The 16,961-nt window shown below is 36.2% G+C and overlaps 1 protein-coding gene across 9 annotated transcripts in view; it reads left to right on the forward strand.

The window, feature by feature from the left end:
• Positions 1-16,961, forward strand: part of LOC147830940 (uncharacterized) — a 211,534-nt gene that overhangs the window by 407 nt on the left and 194,166 nt on the right. For all 9 annotated transcript variants that reach the window (XR_015526737.1, XR_015526731.1, XR_015526733.1 and 6 more), the window contains exon 2: positions 2,620-2,756. The gene's annotated coding sequence lies outside the window, so the exon portion shown is untranslated. The remainder of the gene's footprint in view (positions 1-2,619; positions 2,757-16,961) is intronic.

Here is a 16,961-nt window from a genome sequence, read left to right on the forward strand (position 1 = left end):
TTGAAGCCTACTTCCTAATATTTACAATTTGCAAACAAGCATGGTTAACGTTTTAAAACGGCATGTGGTCAAAATAAGCGTTCAAATATGATTACATATTTAAGTTCTGACGATCTCAAAGTGAAAGTTAATATGTTGGCCTATTTTTTGGAATATCAAGTCCACACATAGGCTATATTTTTTATTTGAAAATACTTCGTTTAGCTCAGATCATGGAATTGGATTAGATTAGCATCTCGTTTATAATAGCCAATTTTTAGAAGCGTCAAGTATTTGGACGAGTATTTTAGGAATATCACGTCCACACATAGTTTGTTTTTGAAATGGGCTTTTAAACTCCTTTATCTTTTTTTTTTTTAATTCATAGGGTTAGGAGGGTTACTCACAGCACATTACTTTGGACAACTATGCTGATATATTAAACAGTTCACACAATATACACTTTTAATTTAGCTTAGCATAGATCATGGAATTGGATTGGAGAAGCATCTTTTTAAAAATGTACAAATAGTTTAGATACTTTCTAAAAATTAATATGTTGGCCTATTTTATTTTAGGAATATCATAGGCAACAGTTTAAAGGCACTCATATTTTGTTTTGAAAATAAGCTTTTGAACTCATCCATATTTCATAACCCATTAAGTGGATATTCGGGTCTGGCGTGAAAACACCTTTAACTTAGCTTAGATCATGGAATTGGATTAGATTAGCATCTCGTATATAAATGTCCAAATACTTGACACTTCTGAAAATTGCCTGATTATTTTAGGAATATAACATCCACACATAGTTTGATTTTGAAATAGGCTATTAAACTCCTCCATCTTTTTTTTTTTTTTAACCCATCAAGTCTATCTTCGGGTCTGTCGGGAACACTTTCAACTTAGCTTAGCATAGATCATGGAAATGGATTAAATTAGCAAAGCCCAAATAGTTAAGACACTTCTGAAAATTGATGTTGGCCTGTTTTATTTTAGTCTACTACTTAAAGGAACACTCGTCTTTTGTTTTGAAAACAGCCTCATTTACAACATATAGTTAAACTATTGAGTTTTATCTTGTTTGGAATCCATTTTAAGCTGATCTCGGGATTTGGCAGGAGCACTTTTAACTTAGCTTAGCATAGATCATTGAATCAGATTAGACCACTAGCATCTGTTTAAAAATGGCCAAATAATTTAGATACTTAACTCTTCTATACTCTACAGTGTACTTAAATCACGACCAAAAGAAAATGCTGCTGGCAAAAAAATGCTAATCTGAGTAAAAAGTAAAACTAGACTTTTTATTTTAATTTTTTTTTTAAGTGAAGCATTCCTAGCTTAAACCATAACAGATCATGTAAGCTGTTACTGCATGCTTCTTTTTCCTAGTAGTACGCCTAGGCTAAATTCAAAATATCAAATTCACCATTTATTTTATAATTTATTTAACAGAAGTATATATTTTTTCCTGTGAATGTGCAAGGCTGTATCTGAAATCAACCCTATACATTCACTATTCACTACATTAGTTTACTAGTGTAGTTGACTTACAAATAAAAACGAATGAGTGAATTGGTGCACTGAAGGGACGCTATTTCGTTTATACTTTGCTGGTTGATAAATCCCTTATAAAAGGAGATCGTCCTCTTCTAGACCGTGTTAGTTATTTAACGCTCACTGAGTTGTCTATTAGTAATGAAACAGTTTTTTTTATTTTGTCATCTATGATTGTTAACAATTAAACGTTGTTTTATTTGGAAATGTACATCAATAAGATGTTAATGCCATCTTGTGGTCAGATAAGGAAATTAATTTGGTGCATGACCTCTTACAGTGCATCATGGGTATTTTTTAGTCATTAAATTAGTTGTTCACTCCTTGCTGTGCTGTATTGTGGTGTACTATATTTTGGACCACTACAAATGGTTGCTTCCTCAAATAGTGCTCAATTTAAGAGTAAAGGGAGATTTTGGATCATATAGTCCAAAACTTGCGCTTCATTTCCTGCTGATATGTTTGTTTTTTTTCAATATGACTACTGCGTTTCAAATTATGTTGTACTTCCAGTTTGGCGAACGTCGATTCAAAAGAACTGAAACGAATTACTTCAGTTTTGCTTTTTGCCTTATTTTTTATCTGTAATGAGAATGCAATGCTTGGTGTTAGCATGACATTAAAATGATAGTTCAACCAAAAACTCTTTCCTCTCTTTAACACAAAATAAGTATTTTTGCAGAAACCATTACTGTTTATTATTCCTACTATAGAAGTTAATGGTTACAAGTTTTCTGCATTCTTCAAAGTATCTTCAAGTATCTGCATTCTTCAAAGTATCTTCTTTTAATAAACAAACTCTTGAAGGTTTGGAACCAAATGCTGGTGAGTAAATAGCGAGTGCATTTTAATTTTGGCGAGAGTTATCCATTTATTAATACAGTAAAACTTTTAGATATTTTAGGATTTAAATTTTTTTTTCACAGCAAATACCATGGGTTAAACTTTGGTCAGCTTGGTGAAATCTGTCTCTTTCTGGCTTGACCTACCAAAGTGTTTAAGGTGTGGCTGAGAGACTGAGCTAGAGGGTATTTAGCTGGTGTGGGATCATTCCTTATGTTCAATTTAATTTGTTTGCAGGAGTGCTAGCCAACATTTGGAGACTTGTATGCATATAACATGCAGAGATGGACAAGCTAAAACCAGGATAAACATTAGCGGTGCTCTTACAAGATGGTGGAATTTGATTTCAATTTTGCAGAGATTCTTCTCAAAAGGTAAGGTAAAGTTTTTGCTTAGTGCTTTACTGTCCTGCCATGTCATTACCATATACATTAGTAAAACACTGTATTTAAAATAGGAATTCACCCTAATGAAAATTCTGGGCTGAAACTGAAATCTCTGGATGCACTTGGGCAAAAAATGAAAATGCTTTTAATAATTATATTTTATTTTAATAGGGTATATGCCGAGCTAGTGCTGTTCCCATGCTGATACACTTCCGGTGACCTGTTATTGTGAACTTTTTCTCATTTTATACGGTTCCTTATACAGCATCGATGTTGCAATGTCATTAAAATACATTCAGTTAAATAAACTTTAGCATTTATTTAGTTGCTCAACCGTAAAACGAGACAAAAAGCTGTTTACTCGCACGCGCCCGTCAGAATCGGCAGGCTAACGCAGAAGCTCCATTGAATATACTGGGGTAAAATAAATGCTCATATTATAAAGACATGGCGGGGTAAAATGTAATTTAATGCAGTGCTTCTTGTACAATCTGAGACCCACTTTAAATCGGATATCACTCAGCCAGTGGAGATCACTGATTTTTATAGAAAACAGACCTTAAACGCACCGGATTTTGCATTGGCATTCAATTCGCCGGAAGCGCTTAACCCAGGTTAATGGCAAATTAAAAGTCCTATTAGCATGCTTCGGCATATACCCCATTATTACATAATATAATTTTGTAAGACTTTTAAAACTTAGCGAAAGAACTTAACACAAACAATTAAAATGACCACATTATCAACAGTGAACGAGTGGAGAGGCGTCATTTTACCAGAGTTGCCATGATAGCACAGTAACACTATTGCAAGCAGCAGGAATAATTACTATAGAAATATCTTGTAAACGCTTTATTTTAGCAGACCTTGTTTTTTCTGCTGAGCATGTGCAGTACGTGCATAGATAAGTTCAGGTTCATAAATGCAAGATCTACAGAGTGAAATATTGAGCTTTTAACAATGCAGCAACAAAAAGCACTTTTTTCTGCACATTTTTTTTTGCCAATTTTTTTTAAACTTTTGGATGAAAACGGTCATTTTCTGACAATTTTTGGCTGCTAAAAATTTGGTCCATCCCTAATTTAAAACAAATTTTAAGATCCACAAGAATTTCTAAATGTGTGAAAAGTGCAAATCCCACCACTTTTTCTCTCCTTTTGTTTTTTGCTTGTTGATTGTCTACATTTGAAATAATGAACTTGAAAATATGCAATGTGAACGGCCCATACGGCTTTCTTCTTTAAGCGTGTACACCATGCCTGTCATGTAAGGTTACTGTTGGCATTGGAAACAGAAAGATGACCCATACAGACTCGTTCCAAGTGTATCTGTCTGCAGACTGCAAGAGAGGGGTGTAACATGAAGGGGGGGTAACTTGTAGTAAGTTTGAGGCGCAAGTTATCGAGATCCCATTGAACCATGCGAGATGTTACAACGAGATGTTGTTGGCAAGACGACGGAAATACTTTCCAGAGAACGTTTTCAGCAAATGATTTCATGAGTTTTCTCCAAATTCATCCACAAGCTATTCATTTGATATATTTGATATTAATTCATTTAGCAGATCCACTCACTGACTTCTTCGTCCGTTTTGTCATGACAGCCTTCTTGGGGTTGCCCCATGTGGTTGCAAATAGTGGTACATCAGTGAGCGCGTCAAGTGTTAAAGTCTCCGCAACTTGTGCCTTTACGTTAATATCTGTTAATGGTATAGAGTTTAGGGTTGTAGTAGGTATAAACATTATTAAGTATGATGGTTGGGTTTAGGTTTGGGGAAGGTGTAGATGTTAATACCTATGATGGTTGGGTTTGGTTTTGGGGAAGGTGTAGACGTTAGTAACTATGATGGTTGGGTTTAGGTTTGGGGAAGGTGTAGATGTTAAAAACTATGATGGTTAGGTTTGGTTTTGGGTAAGGTGTAGATGTTAGTAACTGTGATGGTTGGGTTTGGTTTTGGGTAAGGTGTAGACATTAATTACTATGATGGTTGGGTTTAGGTTTGGGGAAGGTGTAGATGTTAATAACTATGATGGTTGGGTTTGGTTTTGGGTAAGGTGTAGACGTTAGTAACTATGATGGCTGGGTTTAGGTTTGGGGAAAGTGTAGATGTTAATAACTATGATGGTTGGGTTTGGTTTTGGGTAAGGTGTAGACATTAATTACTATGATGGTTGGGTTTGGGTTTGGGGAAGGTGTAGATGTTAGTAACTATGACGGTTGGGTTTGGTTTTGGGTAAGGTGTAGACGTTAGGAACTATTAGGATTGGGTTTAGGTTTGGGGAAGGTGTAGACGTTAGTAACTATGATGGTTGGTTTTAGGTTTGGGGAAGGTGTAGACATTAAATACTATGTTGGTTAGGTTTGGTTTTGGGTAAGGTGTTGACATTTATTACTGTGATGGTTGGGTTTGGCTTTGGGTAAGGTGTAGACCAGGGGTTCTCAACTGGTTTGGCCATGGGACCCACATTTTTACATGGTCATCAACCCGCGGCCCAAATTTTTAGGACTATAATATAATTTTAGGAATTATAATTAATTTGTATTTATTTATTAACATGCACAAGTAGTGACAGATAAATCATAAGAAAATCACCAAGACTTACAAATAAACAATATTTTATTGCGGTCATTTAACAAAATGTCTCAAATTATAGAAATATTACAAAGTAAAAACGACAAATGTTTGGTTTCTAAAAGTGCTCTTTTGAGAGCACATCACTACATATGACACACTGAGGCTTTAAGCCTTTTTTTGTCATCAATATGTAAATCCATACTTTACATATTCAGGGTCGTACTTGTGATTTGACATATTTGTTGCTATAATTAAATGAAATTTCACATGTCAAACGGTACAGTTGTTGCTTGCGCATTTCAAAATAAAAGTCTTATTTAAGCAAAATAGGTTAAAAATTAAACATTTGTTGTTTTTTTGACCACACACTCTGCGACCCACTGAAAATGTTCCCGCGACCCACCAGTTGAGAAACACTGGTGTAGACGTTAGTAACAATGATGGTTGGGTTTAGGTTTGGGGAAGGTGTAGACATTAATAACTGTGATGGTTAGGTTTGGTTTTGGGTAAGGTGTAGACGTTAGTAACTGTGATGGTTGGGTTTAGGTTTGGGGAAGGTCTAGACCAGGGATGGGCAAACTTGATCCTCGAGGGCAGGTGTCCCTGCAGAGTTTTGTTCCAACACTAGTCAAACACACCTGAACAAGCTAATCAGTGTCTTCAAGATCACTAGAATCTATAAGCAGGTGTCTTTGATTAGAGTAGGAGCTAAACTGTGCAGGACACTGGCCCTCCAGGACCGAGTTTGCCCACCCCTGGTCTAGACGTTAATAACAATGATGGTTGGGTTTAGGGTTGTGGTAGGTGTAGACATTAATACATGTAATGGTTGGGTGTAGGTGTGGAGTTGGTGTAGACTTTCATGATTGTGATGGGTACAGTACCATCTTGCCAACAAAATAGTTTTGACATGTAAGACTCCATAACTCAAGTTATGCCTCTGCTACAAGTTACACCGCCTTCATGTTATGCCCCTGTCTTCCAGACTCTACTCAATTGTACTGTAACTCTCAGTGGAAACAAGGCATACTTTCATCGCTTTGACCATTCTCTGTCAACCTCATGTTTGGCGCACAACAATGGGTCAATCGTTTACATATTAGTGTCAACCTACTTTTCCAATCTTTACCTTCAGCAAGTATGAAATCAGGAAGCCAAATATAGAAAATCTCGACCAGGACTTGTCACTGATGGTCACCCTAGGCCTAAAAGAGCACAGCTGCTGCATCTCTACTTAGACGGCTGTGTGATACAGATTTGTATCCCCTCTTGTCGTCTATATTGATGCCCATGGCTTGTCTGACTTGTGCAGTGCTGGGTATTTAATTATGGACTAGACCGGGGAAATTCCCAGTCATCACCAAACGCAGTGTGCATGCAGTGCGTGTGATCCCATGTCCTCCAGCTAGTGCACTTGTTCTCTGGAAAACAGAATCTCCACAGGCTAAGCCAGAAGAGCTGCTCGACATCCTCAGCAGCCACCAAAAAAAGAACCACAAGCATCCCTGAGTTTGATTAATATTTCCTAAATTCTCATTATTTTATATTTCGGAGGTGTCAGCTGTCCCGTGGGTTCATTAGTGGTGCAGTTGTATGGCAAACAGGGGCTCCACTAAAGGACTGACGTGTGGAGAAGTGGCCCGTCTCCAGCAGCCAAGCGCTCTGGATGGAAAGACGCGGTTGTTGCCTTTGGTGTTGTCATGACAGCTTTCTTTTATGAGGCTGAAACTCAGACAACAGAGGAAGCGCTGCTAAGAGTCGTTCTGTTACTGCGACAAAGACGATGATGGGAACAATAGGGCCTAAAAACACTGACGCCCTTTTTGTCTCTGGCTGTGTACAGTGAATCTCTCATGGTTGGGCTTTGGTTGTTTGTATTGTATTTTTTGTGGTGATGGCTGGGTGTAAGCATTTTCATATTGCTTAATGGAAGTTGCTTGGTTGATTTGTTGACCATTTGTTTTTTTAGCCACTTTGTTGCAATCAAAACATTTCATAATTAACAATTTAGATATTAAGAAGACTTAGAAATTCTCAGTTTCTCTGGTTTTACAGTTCATAGTGTCAGAGTAAACTGTAAGCTTTACTTTTATTCTGCCAACTGATCTTTGTTTTCTGAATAAAAATATATAAATGCCATTTAGTTCAATGTTTCTCAACCACGTTCCTGGAGGACCACCAACACTGCATGTTTTGGATGTCTCCTTTGTCTGTTACACCAATTACAGGTCTTTCAGTCTCTGCTAATGAGCTGATGATCTGAATCAGGTGTGTTTGGTTAGGAAGACATGTGAAAATGTGCAGAGCTGGTGATCCTCCAGGAATATGGTTGAGAAACACCGATTTAGAGCATAAAATGATTCTTAATAACACATTTGAATAAAGGTTTATATTTATTTTACACAACACAATACCAATGTTTAACTTGAGAAGGGTTATTTGAATTTATTTAACTTTGGTGGCATTATTGTGCAGTTTTTATTGCATCTATCAAGTATAAGGATGGTTTCAGATTTGGTTAAATCCACCAGTTGTTGATTTTATTTGGAGGTGGATCTGAATGTGAGTTTTTAGCTAACTGTAAGAAAGTGGTGGCGTTTATAAGAACATTATAGATTAAGTTGTAAGCTTTACATCCTATAGTAGGTTCACAAGTTGGTCCATTCAAAGAAAAAAGTCAACTTTATCATATAGCACCATCAGTTTTTTTTTTTCTCAGTGTTTGAAAAGGTTTGTTTAAGATTCCAGTCTCTCTAAACTCATGCTTTTTTTTGGTCTAGCCAAAGGTATTGGTCAATCACTTACAACACGTGTTGGAAACCTAATTCCAATTATCGTATCAGAATTTCAGCTCTTCCTTTGTTCTTATAAATAATAGAGATATCAACAAAACAGTGGCACCATCAGTTTGATCATATAAGAGCATGAGTCCTCATTCTTTAGAAGTGTCTGCAAAGTCGATTTGCTTTCACAATCTAGAAAACAGCATCTTCTTGACATTTTGACAACACAAACCAAATTCTTCCAATCCTGGCTACAAATACAGCATTTGAGGGTCAAAGTTGACAGGGAACAAATAAACAACATCATAAACCTGGTGCAATGTGGCACCAGGTGCAACACAGGTATGTTTTGCTATTTTCAGCCCAATGCAGGGATCATTTTCATGTCCTGCAATATGTTGTTTAAATAGCACTTGCTTTTATCCCCATTTGGGCACCCATGAGTGCTGGTCTGAAAAGGATGCGTGTTACTCTACACATTATTATTTGAGGCTATTTTGAAGCAGCTGAATTAGACCTGATCTAAAATCAATGGTGCAGTTATTATTTTCTTTTTTAATTTGTAATAGTTGGGCCAAAACTGCACATAGACGTTGCTTATTACACACAAAGGGATGCGCAGCAGCACGTAAATATATTTAAATATGAAAAATCAAAGCATAAAAAAAGTAAAAGATTATTATTGTCTATAAAATAAGCTTTCAATTTTTCTGCTTGCACTTTATGCCTTGTAAATATCAAATTCACCATAATGCAACTACATTTGCTTCTAAAAGAGAATAGGAGATGAGTCTGATTGGTTTAATATGCATTAAACCCAAAACACACCTACAGTATAGTTCATTAAGAGATTAAGAAGAACCCTTTTAGGCCATTACCGTGTGCACAGATCATTTTTCCCATCCTTAAAATAGCAAAAGTGGATTGGGACATGTGTGCGCTTTAGACCATGCACTTAAATCATTAAAATAGGGTCATAAAGTCGGCATGAAATTAAAATTTGCTCTTCTTATTCTTATATTTGGATAGTAGTGCTTGTTATAAATGATTTATCTGTGTACTTCATTGTTTTGTAAAAAATGAATTTGCCTATCAGAGGTTGCACGGTGGCTCAGTGGTTAGCACTGTTTCCTCACAGCAAGAAAGTCACTGGTTTGAGTTCTAGCTGGGCCAGTTGGCATTTCTGTGTGGAGTTTGCATGTTCTCCCCGTCTTCCTGTGGGTTTCCTCTGGGTGCTCCGCTTTTCCCCCACAGTCCAGAGACATGCACTATAAGTAAATTGGGTAAACAAAATTGGCCGTAGTGTTTGAGTGTGTCTGAATGTGAGTGTATGGGTGTTTCCCAGTACTGGGTTGCGGCTGGAAGGGCATCCGCTGTGTAAAACACATGCTGGAATAGTTGGTGGTTCATTCTCTTGTGGCAACCACTGATAAATAAGGGACTAAGCCGAAGGAAAATGAGTTGTCAAATGCCAAAACCTTCCCTCCTTCCTGAAAATGACTTTTCTTCACTTCTGGTCACATGGAATGCCTTTAGGGCGGGGCTAATTTCTAGGCTACTTTTGTCCATTCATCAATCTTCCTCCATTTTGTTAGCGACACCCATCTTCCAATGACCCAATTGGTTCTCAAAGGATGAAATCACGCACTGCCCTACATTTATTTATCATATTAGGACCGTTTTAATTGGATGTACATCATGATATAAGAAAAAATACAATCTTATCTTCCGTTTCATGGCTACTTGCCTACAGCACGTATAGGGCTAATACTGAAATCACTGGCAACTTTCTTTTAGGAGACAAGAACTCCATTTATCCTACACTTTTGCAACTTTCCAGAGCTTTTACTTCCAGAAACATCTACATTATTTCACTCGACATGAAATACAATATCTGACAAAGCATAATAGGAGGGCACTTTAGCTAATATTGTGCTGTAAAACCAAACTACAAGAGTTCAGCCAAAGAAAATGGCTGGAAACCGTTTCTCGTCTGGATGTTCTGAACAAAGAGAAGGGTGTGCTGGTTGGATGTGATCAGCAGTATGTGCTGCTTTAGGCCTGACGGTTGGAGCGCCGCTACGGGGAGCCTCGTCTTTCTCCGCTGTGCGCCGTCGCTTTGAGATCTCCCCGTGGCGAAGCCTGGGTTCATCCTCTGTCTTCTGCCGCTCGCTCTGCCTCAGCCTCTTTTCATGCCGCGAGCAGCGCTGGAGTAGAAGACTCTGAGAAAAGAGCCTTGTTTTCCAGAGGTTTGCAAAACAATAGAAAAGCCTGCGAGTGTTATTTGGACTGGGTTGCAGTTGTTGAGAGTTTTTTGCGAAAGAGACTTTTTGTTTTTGAGTTTAGATCTGTTAATTGAATAAATATACTTCAGATGCTCTTTATACACGCTCAAAAGAAGATTACTGTTGCTTGTTTAAACTACCTGTTTAAAATGAGCTGAACAAACACAATTCTTGTCATGTCTTTGGCCAGTTATTCGTTTTCCATTCACTGAAAAAAATTATTCAAAGATGATTCCTTGGATTTACTAAAAACAAAATTTTACGTTAAGTGGTTGTAAACAATTTATTTGGGCTGAATTTAAACAAACTAATTAAGTTGAACATTATTAAACTTAATTTGTTTGTTTAAATTCAACACAAGTAAATTGTTTGCAACAGTTCTGCATGCAACACTTTTTTCAGTCTACTTAAAGTTGTAAATTATTATGTTTACTTAAATGTTTTATTTTGAGACAACATGAAGGAATTGTGTTGGTCCAACTACCTGGTTAGGGGATTTGTAGTTCCTAGAATGCTTTTTATTTTGCGTGGGATTGAATTAAGAGAGGGAAATGTTGACAATAAATGTATTCTTAGGTGTTTAAAGTTACTAGAAAGACTTTTTGGAGTTTAATCTTTACTTTAGTTTGAAGATTGTCATGCTTTGGGTTTTTAAATTACCATCTTGCAGAAGCACCCATGCCTTTCATGTTGCGGCAGCATAATTAGCAAAGTTAACTTAATTGTTTTATTTTGAGACACCATGAAGGAATTGTGTTGGTCCTACTACCTGGTTAGGGGATTAGTAGTTCCCAGCATGCTTTTTTTGCGTGAGATTTGACAGCTTAATTAGCAAAGTTAACTGAAGCATTTTATTTTGGGACAACATGAAGGAATTGTGTTGGTTGAACGACCTGGTTAGGGGATTTGCATTTCCCAGCATTCTTTTTTGCATAGGATTTGGCAGCTTAATTAGCACAATTAACTTAAGTGTTTTATTTGGAACAACATGATGGAATTGTGTTGGTCCAACTACCTGGTTAGCGGATTTGTAGTTACCAGCATGCTTTTTTGAGTGGGATTGAATTAAGAGAGGGAAATGTTGACAATAACAGTAATCTTAGGTGTTTAAAGTTACTAGAAAGACTTTTTAGGGTTTACTCCTCACTTTAGTTTGAAGATTTAGAAGATTTTCATAAAATACTTTGGATTTTGAGATTACAACCTTGCAGAAGCACCCATGCTTTCGGTGTTGGCAGCTTAACTAGCAAAGTTAACTTGAATGTTTTATTTTGGGACAACAAGAAGGAATTGTGTTGGTCCAACAACTACCTGGTTTGGGGATTTGTAGTTCCCAGCATGCGTTTTTAAGTGGGATTGAATTAAGAGAGGGAAATGTTGACAATAAAAGTAATCTTGGGTGTTTAAAGTTACTAGAAAGACATTTTGGAGTTTAATCATTAGTTTGAAGATTTAGAAGATTTTCATGAAATACTTTGGGTCTTGAGATTACCAGCTCACAGAACCACCCATGCTTTGGGTGTTGGCAGCGTAATTAGCAAAAATGCAGTTTGTACAATAACAGTGTAACGTCCTTAATTTGAAACACATTTATAATAAAATGACACATGGTAAAAGACAATATATCCCATTTTGTCTAATGTGCATCAAATGTAAAATTCGAAAAGTCATTTTTATATAAAGTACACAGACAGCACATTAAATGCAAATAAAGTGTCTACTTTAACGTTTCAAATAACCTTTGTGACATTATTCAAAGCACAGTTGATGTTTCTTTATTAATCACTGGAACAAATGTGTTCATGCAAAAATAAAGCAACATGCTTATTCAGATTTATACTTGTATACTAATGTAAAAAGATGTGATCGTATTAAATTGTATTGTATTTCAAGTGTGTAAAGCATTCTTGCTCTAAAATATAATTGCAAAGAATTAAGATTTTGTATTAAAATATATATCATTAATTAATACAGAGTCTTTTAATAATCATCAAATATTCTAAATGCGCATGAGCAGATTTATTAACTACTGTTACTTTTTTTTTTGTTGTCTCTTCATGTAAATCATGTTAAAACTGTATGATGTTTGCACCAAAATCAAAAAGCAGGACACTTTTTTTAAATGTACAGATGAGAAGAGGTCAATGCTATATTATACCTTTATTGTTGCGACTCCTGAAAACTCCTGGCTTGTGTTCAGTGTTGGTGTTTTCTGGTCGTGCGTTCAGTGTCAGGAGGGTTAAAAGTGGCACAGATCCAGCGGCGCTAATCACGCTCGGCCGTGAAGTGGCTCTAATCATCTGTTCATCTGTGTGTTTGTTCAAGCCGGCGACTCCGTGGGTTTCAGACCACATATTTGTCATCGTAACTTCTTGAGAACTGGTTTAGGCAAACATGACGGGTGGTTGCATATTAATATGAGCTCCTCCACTATAAAACCGACGTGATCGGGGGTTAAAGAGGGAAGGCTGGAAAGATAGTCAGAATTTAAACAGACAATGGCCACTGTGGGTTTTTGATTTTTCACTATTTCTTAAAATGTATTTGTTAATAAATATAATGTTTCACAGTTATATTGGTAGAAAAAGAACGTCCATTTTTTTTTTAAAGATTTATTTTTGGCCTTTTTGCCTTTATTAGATAGGACAGTGTTGAGACAGGAAGCGAAGTGGGAGAGAGAGAGGGGGGGTAGGGTAGGGAAATGTCCTCGAACCGGGATTCGAACTCGCGACGCCCTGATGTGCTATTGCACCATATGTCGGCGCGTAAATTAAAATAAAGTGGCTATAAATAAATAAATAAAATCCTAACATTCCTAAATGTATTGTTAAAAATATTCAATGATTATCGATACCGAATGATATGAAACATTATAATTTTTCTTTGCTGTATTACCCAGCCCTAGGCTGAATGGTGTTTTTATATTTTCTTTTATAATAAATTTGATTCATATTATATTTTTGCGTAAAAGGTTTATTACACCATACTAAAAAAAATTAATCTTTCTAATGATTTATTGACAAAAAAAATGAGGAAAGATATTTATAATGAAAAATGTTTGTTGTTTGTCTTAAAATGTGACTATATTAAGAATAATTAATTAAATATAATTAACAAATTATATTTAATAGCATATTTTACACAGACTCTTTTCTCCGAAAAGGATGTTCCTGAGCTTTTAAACAACAGTGCCTTGTTTCAATTGCTTAAAATGGCATTAAACATGTTAATAAATTTTGCTCGGTTGTATATAATTGGGCGGCACGGTGGCTCAGTGGTTAGCACTGTCACCTCACAGCAAGAAGGTTGCTGGGTTTGAGTCCTTACTGGTTCAGTTGGTGTTTCAGTGTGGAGTTTGCATGTGCTCCCCGTGTTGGCGTGAGTTTCCTCCAGTGCTCTGGTTGCCTCCACAGTCCAAACACATGTGCTGTAGGATGTGAATGTGAGAGTGTATGGGTGTTTTCCAGTACTTGGTTGCGCTTAAAAAGGCATCTGTTGCGTAAAACGTTCCGGCGGTTCATTCCGCTGGGGCGATCCCTAATAAATAAAGGGACTAAGCTGAAGGAAAATGAATGTATATAATTATAAAATGTATAAATGACTATAATGCAATGACCTTTAAAAATGCTAATATAATATTGTAAGGAAAAAATGGCTGAAGTGCTTTCTGCTTTCTCAAACTCCTAAAACACGTCTTAATATTGAAAGAATTTAATTTGAACAAATATAATGTCTTACAATATTAGCAGAGAAAGAACATCCGTTAAACCTTGTGCAAATTTCACAAAATGTCACTCAATGTTACAGGTTTAATCCTATTAATTTAATAAATCATGCTTATAACATTTATGTTAAGTTAAAGAGTTTGCTCTGAGTGATTATTTAAAATAATGTGTAAAATGATTTATTATTATTTAATGTAATAATTAAATAATCTCAATATTGTAAAAAGATATTAATAATTATTGAATTTATTGATCAAAAATAATATAAATAAATTAGAAGTAAAATCTGGTCTAGATATTCTTTAAAATTACAAAGTTATAAAACAGTTTCTACAGTAATTTGACTTTTTTTTTTCAGTGCCGCAATATAATGCCAAAAATACTCTGCCTCCCAGTTTGTCTGGTGAAAGTCTCCTTGCAATTCTGCATGTGTGAGTTTTACCATCTGCCATTGAACCTGTAACCTGTGAATGTGGTCGGATTGAGCCTAAGTGCTTTTAATACACGATTGTCACGCTACCTTAATCCCGTCTCCCGAAGACGGACCGTCGCCAATGTCCTTGTGAGGCCATGCGCTTCTCCATTCTCCACACACACACACACACACACACTGCAGTCCCGTCATGCAAAAGATGGAAATCGGGCCGCATCCACTCAAGCATGAACCAAATGTCAGACCAGTGCTGCAGTGCGAGAGAAAAGTACTGTGTATTAATGAGCCCTCTATAGAAACAGTTCACTTTTACCTGTATTATAAACAGTCTTCTAATCTCTGCTGCAGTTACAGAAAAAATTGACATTCTCCACTCATCCTTTGCTTTAATAACCATCCATTTTGCTCGCTTGTGACCCCTAGACATTTAAAAGGGTCATGACATGGGAAATTCATCTGTCTTGATCTTTTGACATATAAAATGTCTTTGTACTATTACCAGTTTAATAGATTAAAATCATTGTGCTCCTTATTAACAAATACATAAATATATATTTAAATAAGCTCCAAAATGGTCTGTTTAGAAATTGTGGGATTTGTGACGTCACATCTAGAGCTGAAAGTCAATAGTTAGTTTTAATTCATCAAACTATAAGCCCCACCCACTAATGTGTGCATGGTCCAAACAATTCCCACTGAAATAGAATAATGACTAGGGGTCGGGGTTATTTTTGGGTTTCTCTTTTCATCTTTCACATACAGCAAACTAATGGTTGGAGGGGTGTGGCTAAGCATATTTCACAAAATCCGTCAAGCTGTATGAAAAATTATGATAGACTAATGACATGTTTCTGGCATATATGTCACATATAGGTTTCTGGCATATATTTCACATATAGGTTTCTGGCATATATGTCACATATAGGTTTCTGGCATATATGTCACATATAGGTTTCTGGCATTTATGTCACAAATAGGTTTCTGGCATATATGTAACATATAGGTTTCTGGCATTTATGTCGACCTATAGGTTTCTGGCATATATGTCACATATAGGTTTCTGGCATATATGTCACATATAGGTTTCTGGCATATATGTCACCTATAGGTTTCTGGCATATATGTCTCACATAGGTTTCTGGCATATATGTCACATATAGGTTTCTGGCATTTATGTCACAAATAGGTTTCTGGCATATATGTCACAAATAGGTTTCTGGCATATATGTCACAAATAGGTTTCTGGCATATATGTCACAAATAGGTTTCTGGCATATATGTCACATATAGGTTTCTGGCATATATGTCACATATAGGTTTCTGGCATATATGTCACATATAGGTTTCTGGCATATATGTCACATATAGGTTTCTGGCATATATGTCACATATAGGTTTATGGCATATATGTCACATATAGGTTTCTGGCATATATGTCACATATACGTTTCTGGCATATATGTCACATATAGGTTTCTGGCATATATGTCACATATAGGTTTCTGGCATATATGTCACATATAGGTTTCTGGCATATATGTCACATATAGGTTTCTGGCATATATGTCACATATAGGTTTCTGGCATATATGTCACATATAGGTTTCTGGCATATACGTCACATATAGGTTTCTGGCATATATGTCACATATAGGTTTCTGGCATATATGTCACATATAGGTTTCTGGCATATATGTCACATATAGGTTTCTGGCATTTATGTCACAAATAGGTTTCTGGCATATATGTAACATATAGGTTTCTGGCATTTATGTCGACCTATAGGTTTCTGGCATATATGTCACATATAGGTTTCTGGCATATATGTCACATATAGGTTTCTGGCATATATGTCACCTATAGGTTTCTGGCATATATGTCTCACATAGGTTTCTGGCATATATGTCACATATAGGTTTCTGGCATTTATGTCACAAATAGGTTTCTGGCATATATGTCACAAATAGGTTTCTGGCATATATGTCACAAATAGGTTTCTGGCATATATGTCACATATAGGTTTCTGGCATATATGTCACATATAGGTTTCTGGCATATATGTCACATATAGGTTTCTGGCATATATGTCACATATAGGTTTCTGGCATATATGTCACATATAGGTTTATGGCATATATGTCACATATAGGTTTCTGGCATATATGTCACATATACGTTTCTGGCATATATGTCACATATAGGTTTCTGGCATATATGTCACATATAGGTTTCTGGCATATATGTCACATATAGGTTTCTGGCATATATGTCACATATAGGTTTCTGGCATATATGTCACATATAGGTTTCTGGCATATATGTCACATATAGGTTTCTGGCATATACGTCACATATAGGTTTCTGGCATATATGTCACATATAGGTTTCTGGC

This window comes from Danio rerio, chromosome 25, assembly GCF_052040795.2.
Source record: "Danio rerio strain M-AB ecotype USA chromosome 25, GRCz13ab, whole genome shotgun sequence".
NCBI classification, from domain to species: domain Eukaryota; kingdom Metazoa; phylum Chordata; class Actinopteri; order Cypriniformes; family Danionidae; genus Danio; species Danio rerio.